At 35.9% G+C, this 14,584-nt stretch overlaps 1 protein-coding gene across 2 annotated transcripts in view; it reads left to right on the forward strand.

The window, feature by feature from the left end:
• The window catches only part of NHSL1 (NHS like 1), a 157,918-nt gene that overhangs the window by 36,057 nt on the left and 107,277 nt on the right, over positions 1-14,584 (forward strand). The gene's annotated exons all lie outside the window — the stretch shown is intronic.

Here is a 14,584-nt window from a genome sequence, read left to right on the forward strand (position 1 = left end):
TAGGTAGGCACAACAAACAGTTACAACAGACTCACCAAAATTACATACAACTCTGTTTCAAAAGTTATAACAGCTACAGCATTCTGTGTTCATTCTCCCTTCTAACCAATCATTCTCCCTTTCTCCCACCATCTCACCCGCCCAGGAACCCTAGCACTTTGACCTGCTCCCCACATGCCCATCACCCATCACACTTACTTTTTGAAGCTCACTGGACCTTATGTTAGGAAAGGAGAGAGAGCCACATGTCCCTGGACCATGCAATGGCAATCCAGAAGTGGCTACCATTGGCAGCCTCCAGACAAACTGCTTTGTTTTGCTGCCTTAAGAAGATCTGCACAGCACTGCAGAAGTTAATAATAGTAAGTCTTTATTGATTAGCCCTTGGGCCATATCAAAATGCAAAGTTCCAGCAACAATTTGTTGCTAAAATTTAATAAAAGCAATTCAAAATGAAATTTGATAAAATACTATTTAAAATGGAACTTGATAAAATACAATTTAAAATGGAATCTAGACAAAATACGATGTAAGATGAAATACAATCCAAATAAAATACAATCCAAAATAAAATTGTAATAATGTACAATAATTTAAGTTATGGATAAAATATAATAACATTATATTTCGGAGTCGCCCTTGCAATCTACCCCAATCAATCCCACATATGCAGATCTCAACCAAATCATTTTGTTTAAATACTGTGCTACTTTAAATGTTATTTTCAAGTTCTGGCCGGACATAAGGTAAGTTATTTTGATATGGGTATCCCAATGGGTCATTCGTCTGATATATAGACCAAGATACCTGTCTCTCATCTTCTTATACAGGCAACAGTCAAATAGGATGTGAGCCAGGTCCTCTACCTCTGCCGCTCCGCAAATGCAGAGAGGCTCATTGTACGATATTGCATGAAATCTCCTGTATCTAACCATTATGTCAAGCTGTTCAAAACTCGCTCTCATGAATATCTCCCTAAGATGTTTTGGAAGTTGTGACTTCAAGTAGCTATCTACTTGGAAAGTCCATTTGTATTTACTCAACCATTTCAAGTTACCTACCTTACTAAGGATAGCTATATCAGTTTGTGCATCTATATCCTTAATTCTTTGGGCAACTCTTTTTTTAGATTGTTCTCCTGTTACACAAGAGATAGGAAGACCACAGCTTCTTACAAAATTTGTTAGTTTAATGATCCAGGAGGTTTGTGATTGTAGTTTTATTTGCTCTAGTAGGCATAATTTCGGTAGTCTATCAGTCTCCATTTCATTAACTTTGCACCAGTAGTTATAAGCTCTAATTTTAGATAATGCCTGAATTGTATAAATTCCCAATTCAGCTCTAACTGCTGCAGCAGATGTTCTTGGGTCTACACCCAAAATACATCTCAAAAGCTGGGACTGTGTTTGTTCTAGGACTGTGGTTGAGTAAAGACCCCAAATTTCTGCTCCATACAAGAGCATTGTGGTAACCTTAGCCTTATAAACCTTGATTAATGGGGCCCTGGATAACTATGTTTTTTTAGTTTGAGCAATAAATTCAAATGGGCTTTTGCTCTAAATGTACTGCATTGAAGATGGCAGGCCCAAGATCCAGTCCTGGAAAAAGTTACGCCCAAATATACAAAGGTTCACCGTCCAATTGCCATCTATGTCTCTGATGGTTTCTTCCAAACACCATTATTTTTGATTTAGATTTACTAATGATTAGTGAGTTATCCTGGCAATAAGAGCTAAATCTTCTTAATAACCTACATAATCCTACTTGTGTGTATGATAAAATCATATCATCAGAATAAAGCAAGCTGTTACAGTAAGTATTTAAGATCATCGGCATGTGTTCCATGGTATCCTTCATTAACCCTGGAAAGTCATTGATGTATACATTAAATAATAATGGGGCCAGGATAGACCCTTGTCTTATCCCTTTATTTGTGCAAATCCTGTTAGTCAGGGCCACTGCAGAAGTTCTAAACATGGCAGAAAGCTTCTATAGTGCTGTCCATACCTCATTTAGGCAGAAAAAATTAGTACTTTGTTTTCAGGCCACACAACTAGCAACCTGAACATTGCTGCCACTTTGTGGATGGGACAACTGGAATCGCGCCATGTGGTTGCATTATTTAGAAATCCATTCTAATCCTCTGAAAGGCCTCCAAGCTTTTCATAAGCTAAGCAAGGAGGTGGATGTTTGGTTTGATGGTATGGAAATCTGGCCTAACCCCTGGAGGGATCCCGTGGAAATGGAGAAAATCTGTAGGGACCCAAGGGCCTGGAAGTAGATCATGAGACTTCTTGGGGGGCATTGGGGAAGCCTTCAGAGGGCCAGGGCGGGTGGGCTTGGGCCTATGCTAGATGCCCAAGGATCCCTCCCACCCCTAAGGCACTCTGTGTTCTGTTTAATAACCTGCACATTTAACAATTCATTGGGGAAAGCACAGGTGGGGGATTGCTAGGGGAGATGATTGACCTAACGACTATCGTGATATGCAATTGTAATGGGTAAGCTCCATTACAGTCGTATATCAAGGACTACCTGTATGTGTATACTTTCTAGTTGTGATCTCTTATTTCTTTACCTTCTATATTCTCTCACCCTTTTCTCTATCCCTTCTTTGTTTCCCCTTAATATAAAAATGCCATTTTAATTAAAAGGGTCTAGAATTCTACATTCTGATGTGAAGCCATACTCTAAACCTACCTAAGAACTGCTTAAGAAAAAACTGTTTGAGATGGAGTGCTTGCACTGTTGTAGAAACATGGACTAAAGGCAGTTGGCATCTCTAAGAACAGAAATGTGTAGTATAGTTGATTGGGTTCACAAAGACATGTCAATATCTGGCTGTTGTATCAAAAAATGTGAATATGTGTCAGTGTATCTATTTTACTTGACTTAGGACTTTGTGTTTTTAGTGGAATTGATTCAGTCATCTTATTGTAAATGAGATATATGTACAGTAATCAGATGAGATATGGCTGTTGGTGTATGTCTGAACTCTCATATCCCCCTTATTGAGTACATCTCCGTCTCTTTCTCTCCCCCCCCTCCCCCCCCAGTTTTGTATTCTGCTTTCAAGAAACTATAATTGATGAGTGGTTTGTTAAAACTTATTTGTGCTTGATATTATGTAACCCCCTATATAGTTTAATTCTGTTTTTAATTTCCCTTTTGTTCAATTGTTGAAAAAATAATGGAGGATGTGCCAATGAAATCCCAACAATAGATGATATAAAGTAGAAGAGCTATAAACCCTCACATGAGACCAGTGTGGAAAAAGAGGAAGTATGCTTTCATTTGGTTGCATGCTAATATTATTAATCATGTTACATTCTCTTCCTCTTTCTTCTGCAGTTTCACAGACTTTGTGAAAATCCTTGGAAATATGTAGGTTATCTGATATCAGGTATCAGGATATTTTACTGGAGATATTTAATAGAATCTGGACAATAAACAAAACTTGAATTTCCACCAACATATTGGCTAGGTGATATAAAGGTACTCTTTGAGTTATGACTGACTGCTTAGTGACTGTTTTAAGTTATGAAGGCTCATGACTAGTTGTTTAATATTTAAAGTTACTTATGACCCAGTTCTAAAGTTCTTAATGGCTGGGCCCCCTCTGATGGTAATTTGATCATTTGATCTCATTTAAGGCGCTCGGCAACCGGCATGCATTTACAGCTGTTTGCAGCATCCCATAGTCATGTGACCACATTTTATGACATTTTTTTTGCTGAAAACCAGTGTTTACTTCTGGGTTTTGGCCAAACGCCCATACCAAACAATTAGTTTGCTTAAGGACTGTGACAGGCATTTAATGACTGTGGCAGTTGCTTAGCATTCACTGCAAAAAAGGCCATAAAATCGGATTGGCCATGTGGGTGACCCATTTTACAATCATGACTTACCACTATAGAGTCCAATTACGATCATGAGTCAAGTAATACCCGTAGATGGGATTCAATCATTAACCTGCTTTTCCTTTCACACAGAAGATGAAAATGGACAGGTCACCTAAATCAATTCATTCTCTTTGGGAATAATCTGTTTACCTTTTTAAAAGAAATTTCCCAATACTCTGAACTTTCCTTCAAAAGAAAGAAATATTTGTTTGTGTCTAAAATACTGCAGAATAGCTACCCACAAAAGATTTCTTTTCTGTGAAGCCCCAACCTCACCCGTACCGGAGCTTGAAAAACACAGGGGGAGATAATATACTAACCCATCAGAGTTTTTAATGTGGCATTTTCTTTTTGAAATATTGCTGGGGGGAAAAGTATATACACTGGAATGAAAAAAATTCCCCAAGAGGGATCAGATCAAATGTAAATTACTAGGCTATGTTCAAGTGGTTTGGAATCAACTTCTTGTTGAGGACAAGGTCACTGGCAGGAAATATTTTTTAAAAAAAATAATATACAATTCCATACTATTACTACAAATACAGGCTTCCAAATATACCTCTACTAAAATTACAGAAATGTGGGATACTGACTTGCTTTGTTGCTTCTGCAAATGCCTCCTTAATCCTGGTTATTTCCTCAATTCCATCAGCCAGATTTGCTTCTGCCTTTACAGCCTAATCAGGTATGCAGGTGGAGGAGTTAAATTGCCCAGGGTGCCAAATACAGATTTCTTGGCCAAAACTCAGCTATTTTATTTAGCAGTGGAGACAAATATTGCAGACACTTTATTAGTAAAGCAATGAGAATGGCAAGTATTTATTATTACAACCTTAGTTCCCACTTAACAAATGGTGCATGTTATGGCCATATGTGGGCTAGAAAAATTCAAATGCCCAGTAGATACAAACTGGGGGTACACAATTGGTTAATAGTCAAAACTATATTATATACAATTGGAAAAAAAAATGCCTTTGGCTGTGTTTCATTGCTGTGTATTTTTGGAGGCAACAATTAAGCTTGTTCATTGATAACTCTTACGGCTTATGTCAAATAAATGTTTTCCTGTATTCAAGACAGAATGTATTAAAAAGCTAACAAAGAATGGAGGGCTCTTTTTGAGAAAATGTTTAGCAGCCCTAATTATCTGTACAAATGTGGGATATATAAAAGTTCATGTTCACACATGACAGATTATTTTTTACTGATATTGATAGATCAGATTATGTGAACTGAGCTGCAAAGACAAAAGGAGAGAAATTTAAAACTTGAGCAGATGAAGGGAAATTTTGAAGAGATTCCTTGCCTGTAGTGTCATTTGTTTCTGGAGACCTTATGAACATGGGGATAGAGAAACACGATTTCCCCACAAATTCAGTGTTGCAAATTCCCATTTCAACCTGCAGGACTGTTTCAATCCTGGGTGCAGTTCTATCTTCAAGAAATTTTGGGAAAAATGAAGTGCTAGTTTTTAAGCAATGGTTATGAGTGAAGGCAGGATGCTTATAGGAAATGCTGTTTTAAAAAGGGATATTAGAGAAAAAAACACTACCTACTGTAACATTTTACCTTCTATATTTTACCTTCTATATGTCCCTTGTACTTTATCCAATCCCATTCTCTTTTACAATCTGTACCAACACTGATCTGGAAGAGAATTGAATAATAAATAGTCTTTCCAGAAGAGGACATCAGAAAAAAAGCAGCATTAAGGAGACAATCAAATGAAAACAAAAGAAAGAATAATGGCCGGTATTTTGACAAATACTCAGTTTTAACCAAAGCATTTCAAAACAATACAGTTTTGGAGCATTCTTTCTATATTCTCCACTGTTATTATGCTTATGGTCTTAGACACTTGGAGTAGTAAAAGCATATTAATTATTTCACACTGCCATCTTGTGGCTATATTTTATGTTTGTACTATAGAGCTCCCTACATTAGAAAAATGAATGTCATTTCTGATACTAGCATAGTTTTAAAATACTTATAATTTTGCTTGTACTATAAGCATCTAGTTAAGATAATTTTAACACACTAGCAGTCTGACTTGGTTATACATGTGAAACTCGAAAAATTAGAATATCGTGCAAAAGTTCATTTATTTCAGTAATGCAACTTAAAAGGTGAACCTAATATATGAGATAGACTCATTACATGCAAAGCAAGATAGTTCAAGCCATGATTTGTCATAATTGTGATGATTATGGCTTACAGCTCATGAAAACCCCAAATCCACAATCTCAGAAAATTAGAATATTACATGCAATCAATAAAACAAGGATTGTACATAAGAACAATATCTGACTTCTGAAAAGTATAAGCCTGCATATGTACTCAGTACTTGGTTTGGGCTCCTTTTGCAGCAATTACTTCCTCAATGCGGCGTGGCATGGAAGCTATCAGCCTATGGCACTGCTGAGGTATTGTGGAAGACCAGGATGCTTCAATAGCAGCCTTCAGCTCTTCTGCATTGTTTGGTCTCATGTCTCTCATCTTTCTCTTGGCAATTCCCCATAGATTCTTGATGGGGTTCAGGTCAGGCGAGTTTGATGGCCAATCAAGCACAGTAATCCCACAGTCATTGAACCAGGTTTTGGTGCTTTTGGCAGTGTGGGCAGGTGCCACGTCCTGCTGGAAAATGAAGTCAGCATCCCCATAAAGCTTGTCTGTGGAAGCATGAAGTGCTCCAAAATCTCCTGGTAGATGGCTGTGTTGACCCTGGACTTAATGAAGTACAGTGGACCAACACCAGCAGATGACATGGCTCCCCAAAACAACACAGACTGTGGAAACTTCACACTGGACTTCAAGCATCTTGCAGTGTGTGCCTCTCCATTCTTCTTCCAGACTTTGGGTCCTTGGTTTCCAAATGAGATGCAAAAGTTGCTCTCATCAAAAAAGAGGACTTTGGACCACTGAGCAACAGACCAGTTCTGTTTTTCATTAGCCCAGGTAAGATGCTTCTGACGTTGTTTGTTGTTCAGGAGCGGCTTGACAAGAGGAATATGACATTTGAAGCTCATGTCCAAGATCCATCTGTGTGTGGTGGCTCTTGATGCACTGACTCCAGCTTCAGTCCACGCCTTGTGAAAGTCCCCAACACTTCTGAATGGCCTTTTCCTGACAGTCTTCTCCAGGCTGAGGTCATCCCTGCTGCTTGTGCACCTTTTTCTTCCACACTTTTGCCTTCCACATCACTTTCGATTAATGTGCTTTGATACAGCACTTTGGGAACATCCAACTTCTTTTGCAATTACCTTTTGAGGCTTTCCCTCCTTATGGAGGGTGTCAGTGATGGTTTCTGCACAACTGTCAGGTCAGCAGTCTTTCCCATAATTGTGATTCCTACTGAACCAGACTGAGAGACCATTTAAAGGCCCAGGTGTTTGCAGGTGTTATGGCTTAATTAGCTGATTAGAGTGGGACACTTTGAGCCTAGAATATTGAACCTTTTCACAATATTCTAATTTTCTGAGATTGTGGATTTGGGGTTTTCATGAACTGTAAGCCATAATCATCTCAATTATGACAAATCATGGCTTGAACTATCTTGCTTTGCATGTAATGGGTCTATCTCATATATTAGTTTCACCTTTCAAGTTGTATTACTGAAATAAATGAACTTTTGCACGTTATTCTAATTTTTCGAGTTTCACCTGTACCTGTTTTATTCCATTTGCATTCGTATTTTCCTTTGTGGACTGAATCAGTGGAAAAAGAAGGGAAGTCTTTCTTTTTTCCTTTCCATTATTTCTATATGCAGCTATGATCCACTAATAGGAATTTGTAACAAATAATAGAGGGAATAATTGTCCATACTCTCAAAAGTTGCATGCAAAAACTATCCAATTTTATAGAGAATAAATAGAAGTGAAGAAATAGTTGGATAGGACAGTTTAATTATAGAAGTGGACATATTTGAACAATAAGACAAATTTTGCTCGTGCTATGATCTTTGATATGAACTCTTAAATTTCTAGTTGATCTCTACATTCTTTTTCATAAAACAGTGTTTGAATGTTGGTAATGTTGGTTAAGAATTCAATATTTACAGACTGTTACAACATTTGGATTACATAGTAAGCCATAGGAATTGCTCATTAATTTAATGGCAGCGTGATTTAATGGGAAACAGCTAACAGCAATTTCTTTCCAGCCTACTGATTTTTCTGCAGGGTTCCTCCAGACACAACTAACTAGAAAATGTCTGCATGGTTTGTTTTAATTTACTTACAAGTATGTTTTCTGGTTAGCCGGGCCAAAAGTATCCTACACAAAACTCAAAAACAAATTACATATGGCTATTTCATAGCTGTGTTGTTTGAGGTCAACAATTAAGCTTGCTTTAAATGCTGTATGCTGCTTATTCTTTTTACTTATGTATTGTCATATGTTTTGAAGGTTATTTCCAGGAAGAAGGATGTTAATACATTTACTAAACATATTACACATAAAAATACCTTTTTTGTAACTTCCTCAATATTTAATAGTTGTGAATATTTGAAATGTTCACCAGTTACTACACCAATTCATTAAAATTAAATTATAATAATTGCAAAGATTAAATTTTGATGAGGACAGTTCCAAAGGCATAGTGTAGTCAAATATATATGGCTTTCTGCCATTTGTGCTCTCTTTGTTCTGTTAAACTCAAAATTTGAATTCCAGCTTCACTTCCTTAGCTAGTTGACTGAAGGCAATTACTTCTACTCACAAGCAAAGGAATTTTTCCCCTAACCAAGAAAAAAAAATGCAAAGAGCAATTGACAGAGAGGGTTATAACTATTCTGCCAAGTAAGGGCTTAAAATACTCCTTCCTACCTTTTACTTTATGCAGTTCATTAATTTCTTCTAGATCTAACAAGGATCACCAGGGCATCACGGCTTGGTGTCTGTGGTCATCATGGTGGATTCCCAGATATCATAGGCACCAATCTTGCAAGAATGCATGCCAGAAGATCAACATCTGGCAAGATATGGTGACCTTATATGAAAAGAAATCAAGAATAATTGAACTAAAGAAACTCTCATTCCCCTTTGTATTTCTCAGAAACAAGAAAGATAAGAATTGTGGACCTTCAGACACTGCTTTGAGATGAGGTCACTATCTACAGAAACTTCTTCACTTTGCTTACTTCTTTTTCTGTCACTTTTCAAGGAAAGAATGGTGGGAAGCATTCAGTTTCCTATCAAAATTAGACTTGAGCAGAAATTAGAGATGAGATGACCTCTACTGTCTTGGACTCTTCAAAGCTGAAAGCAAAGTATTTTGCTTAATCTTTAGATAACAAGCCCTTTTCATCTTGATGAGTATGCCAAGTGGGTTGCTGTTCACTGTCACGTTTTACTAGGTTTTGACATAAACAAACCTTCAAAGTATAATATAAAAAGTCTTTTTTGCGGTATTTTAACTTTTTTTTCTAAAACTTTAACCTTCTATTTCTTAGGCATGATTTTATCAGGCAAAATGTAGTGTTTTCTTGTTTCTGACAAAATCTCACCTCAGAAAAAATGATTGACATCTGAGTAGATGAGAAAGAAGACTCTCCTAATTTTCATCATTCTTTTCTTTCTGTGAGAAAAAAGAGATATTATTTTACTATTGTCTCTCAATTTTCTTTTTCTTCTTATATTTTGAACGAACTATTACTGTGTACTGTAAACTAGGATTTTAATGAGAAACAAAAAGACTTTCAGTCAACTCAGAACAAAAAATTTAGATATTGTAAGTTAGTAAATTTGCTTCCACTTTGTCTTTTTATTTAGATACTGAAAAGAAAATAAGTTTCCCTGTTTTGTTGTTGTTCCCAGTTATTTTCAATTCTTAGTTAAAGTCTTCTTTTCCCAAAGGGGGAAAAAAACTTATTCCCCCACCCTGGCAGGACAACCTGTTTCCAATTGGTCCTTCAGATCTTCCAAAGATGCATCCTTCGCCACTGTAATTGAATCCATTTATCTTGTTACTGGTTATCCTCTTTGTACTCTTTCCTTCCATTTTTCCTTCCACTATAGATGGGAAAGATTTATAGATATCTTACAGGAGCTAGTTCTTGTCACATAATGCTATTATAATTACTATAATAATTGTTACAGTAAGTTTACCACTATATTCAGTTTTTTATTGTGTTGTTACCATTCAGGGTAGACTTTTTTTTCTTTTGTATTTTAATATTTCAACTTAAAAAAGAACTTCTGTGAAAACTTGTCATATACTAAGCCAGTCAAGAGTGGGTTTCAGTAATGTGTCAATCAAGCTTTTGAAAAATTATCTTTTTCAGCTTCTTCCATATTGACATTATCCTACCAGAATGCCTTTTTTCTTAGCTTTGTCCAAAGATAATACAAATGTGCTTTCACCATTGCAACTGCTTCCTTTATTATTATTTTATTTTAGCAGTAGTATAATATATGATGGAGATCAGCAATTGGTTATTTACCCACCTTCTCTGTTGTGCAAGCTTACTTTCCTAGCCAAGCAATAAAGCTTGATGCATCTCTCTTCCTAGCATTTCTACAGAAAATATAATTTATTTCCAAAGGAAAGAAGCTCCATATCACTGCTTTTGTGAAAGACTTGATAATCTTAGCAAGATATAATTCCTGTAAACTAAAGGAAATTTTTCCTGCCTTTTCCAGATGGAACCAATTTTCTTAAAACATTAAGCTGTAGAAAGGCAAAAAAATGTATTTTGGAGCTTTTCTATGTTGTAGTCATTTTGTCCTGAGTTCTTTTTTTTTTTTTAGGGAAATATATGAAAAAAAATTAGGTGATGGTGAGGATGCATGTAGAAAAAGGTTTAAAAAACAGACAACAATGTTTTGATTGCACTCATAACCACAATCTTAATTTTTATGTTCTTACCCTGCAGACATTCCTGTTTTTATTTATTTATTTTGTGTTTATTTCTACCTTCCAACTAATCTTTGGACTGGTTCCACAGGGACCTTTAGGTAACATAATTCGTGAGCCCTCTATTCTGTCTCTAGGAGGACTTTTATCTCCATATTTGAACCTGTTATTATGCAATCTCAGTTCATAATGCATTCCTCCATTATTAGTGTATCTGCAGTCTTCTATCTTCGTACATATAATAAAGTCATTGCATTTATAAAACCAAATCATGCATGAGCTCCTTCTAGGTGTGTGTCCATAAGTCCTAATAAGAAAAGTTCCACTTTCATTTTAATGTTATTTTTCAAAAATAACCTCTTTCTAGCTGATTTTATAAAGTCAAACAGAATTAGACCTGATTGGTATTTGTACAGGTGATTATAACAAAATGCCAGGATTGAGACAACATTGGGAAATCAAAGAAACCATCCTGGAATAATAAAGTGGAAAAACAAATATGGTTGCCAAGAAAATTACCTGACTTGAGTAAATCAACTTTAAAGAGATATTACTTTAAATAAGTACATTTATTTATTTCTTTGTTTGTTTGGAAAATTTATAGCCACTCAGTCACTCACAATGACTCTGGGAGGCTTACAAGCATTAAAACACAGTATAAAACATTAAAAAAAAACAATACACCCCCACGGGCAACAATACCCAGTCAGATGAACCACTTGATGGACTCCAACCCATGCTGGGTTCCCTGGTCTGCTGGTAAAACCAAGTCCTCAGGGCCTTATGACAGAACATCTAAGTGGAGGCCAGTTTAATTTCTACAGGGATAATATTCCAAAGGGATGGAGCCACTCTGAACAAGGCCTGTTTTCTAGGTCCCACCAGATGTCCCTCCTTGGGGAATGGGACCTGCAACATACCTTGTCTGCTTGCTCTAGTGGGTTGGGTGGAAGTAACAGGCATCTATCAGATAACCCAATCCCAAGCCAGGAAGGGCTTTAAAAGTGACAAACAACACTTTTAATTGCACCTGGAAGCAAATTGGCAGCCAATGCTTCTCCTGCAGGAAGGGTGACATATGTGCACACCTATGCCTGAGGGTTACTGTATTTTGAACCAACCGGACTTCTGCTTTTCAAGGACAGCCCCATGTAGAAAGAATTGCAGTAGTCAAGAAGGGAGGTGACTAGGGTGTGAGTGACCATGAGGAGGGATTGTTTGTTGTTCCAGAAAAGGGTGTAACTGATGCATAACCCACAGTTGCCCAAAAGTCCTCCTGGCCATGACTGCCAAATGGATTTAGAAACTCAGAAATGAAAACGAAATAGGTAGTTCAGAATGTAAAAAAGAAATATGTATCAGCTGCATCAGGAACCTCAGACCTTGGTTATAGCACCAATCTGAAAATGACAACAAATGAAAAGAATGAAGGGTCATGTCAAATTTATAATGCGATGCCTCACAAACCACTATTTTGCATTTTTAATTCAATATGCTCTAGGAGTATAAAAACAATTTTCCATTTTAAATTAAGTAATTTATTTTAAAATAAAGAATATATTAATAGAAAATTAAAAATACCTATTTTTTACTTATTCATAAATAATTGGGCTATGTCCAAGCCTGCTGTTCTATAAATAGTAGGGCTTCTTTTTCCTTATGGAACTGGGTGGGATTTCAGAAAGGTTCCTGTTTTCAAATTGGATACTAATGGAAGGAGAAAGAAAACACTTTCCTTTTTTCTGAAGGCTCTTTTAGAGGATGCTGGAGGTTCTCTAAAATATCAGACGACATAGAGGAGGGATAAATTAAAATGACATCTTTTCTAATCAAGATATTTGATTCACAGAGATCTGTTCTGCCTTGCTTAATACACAGCCCATTACTTGTCTTCCTTTCTTCCAACTATCTACAGTACCGGCAGAGTTTGTGTTGTATATGAAGGACAATATTAGCATATCACAGTGTCTAAGTTAGAATGGACTTAGGAGAAAAGTCCTTCAAAAGTGCAATCGAGATTGTTAAATTATGAAGGTTAACTTCCTATTCTTCTAAGGGTAACTTTATGCATAAAATAATAAGACTATGAAATATTTCTTTAGAATATAGTGCTTTCTTTAAAAATTGGTTTATAACCTACCCACCCTGTTAGTTACCATACAAAATGTCTTCTTTAAATTGCTAGTCACAAGCTAGTTAAAATTACATACTTCATAATCCTCTTAATAAATATAATTGTGTGTTTAGTTTTTTTCCACTGAAATATGATATTAATGTGTATTCGATTTACAAGCGCATAATTCTGTCTTGATTGCAGTAATTCAGTTTGGAAGTAGATGTTAAACAATGTAATTTATTTCAATTCTGTATGTTTTATGTTATTATGTTCGCCTTTCCAGATAATTTAAATTACCCAAATTTGAAAGGTATTGCCCTCTCCTTCTGCTTTTGTTGCATACGAAATTACTTCTCCATTGATTATTATAGAAAAGTGACACAACACTATTATACTGTAGTACTTGTGTATAAAATTCTCAGTTGATTCCCATGAAATGAATATACTGTACTTTATAATATCCAGCTGGGAAACAGCCATAATATTAATTGAACATATTTGACTGAAAATCTAGTTTCTGGCCAGTGTTCTGAAATTTAACTTCCATTTTCCCATTTCCTTCTTATTGATTTAATCTGCACTTTACTAGAATATAATTTAAACTTCCAAATGTATTATGTACTGTGGTCACTATAGTTATATGAATTGTATGGCTGAAGTTTTACTAATGGCTCAATTAAGTATATATTTGTCATATAGCATATTTTCTTTTGCATTGGCATGTGAAAGAGAAAATGGAAGAGTCGGAGGTGCATATGCTGTTCTTCAAAGCTAATTCAGTATAAATACAACCTATTCAGTTTATTTACTAAAGACAGTTGGCTAATCCATTGTTCAAGGAACTGAAAGTCAGCCGATTTATAGGTAATCTGATACAATACTTAGCTGTTTGATTCCCAGACAGAGGGTTGTACCTTATCTTTTCATTATGAGTCAGGTAACCATAACTTTTCAGGGAGGAAGCTTTGAAAGTCCCGCTCAGCTAGTTTTTATTTAAGAAAATACGTTTCTGCGTGCTAAAGCAATAATATGGTTTAAGGTACATCATTTATTCAAGAATCAGTGACACATTCTGTTCTTTATACTTTGCTAACTTTATCACTTTAGAAAAGTTGGCAGGAAATAATCCTGTGCATGTGGGTTTCCAAAGGCTTCTGCAGATAGGTTCAGATGTTCCCAGGGTATGTAGACCTAGAAATGTGTCTTACATTTTTAATACTGTATATCTTCAAGAAGTGCCCCTTTGGACTATAGTTTTATTATCTAAAGTCTTAACATGTAATTATTGTCATCACGGTCCTTAAAAGCAGAGAAACTACAAATGCATCGGACTTGAGTCATTTTTTTTTATTTTATTTTGTACATTGGTTTGTTTCTCCCTTTTTACTGTTTCCTCTCATAATCTAAAAAATATCTAACCGTGGGAAAAAAAACCCTGATGTGGTTTTCATTTGTTTGGCCGCTTTATGAGCAAAATCTTAATTTGATGATGAATCCTGAAATGGATTAAAGTATAGTTTAGTGAAGCATATATAACTAAAAAGAGATCATGAACTTTAAGCCAGATAGTTTCTGAGTAATATTGATGGTAAGAACTGAATAGAAAAACAATTGGGAGTCGTAATTCCTGTTCACCCCATCAATAAAATGAAAATAAGCAACCTTTTACATGTCTGGTGTTAGAAAAAAGAATTGTCATTCGGTTACTAAGTG

The sequence above is a fragment of the Pseudonaja textilis genome, chromosome 1 (genome assembly GCF_049901715.1).
Source record: "Pseudonaja textilis isolate UNSWEBS1 chromosome 1, rPseTex1.2, whole genome shotgun sequence".
In the NCBI taxonomy this organism is placed as follows: domain Eukaryota; kingdom Metazoa; phylum Chordata; class Lepidosauria; order Squamata; family Elapidae; genus Pseudonaja; species Pseudonaja textilis.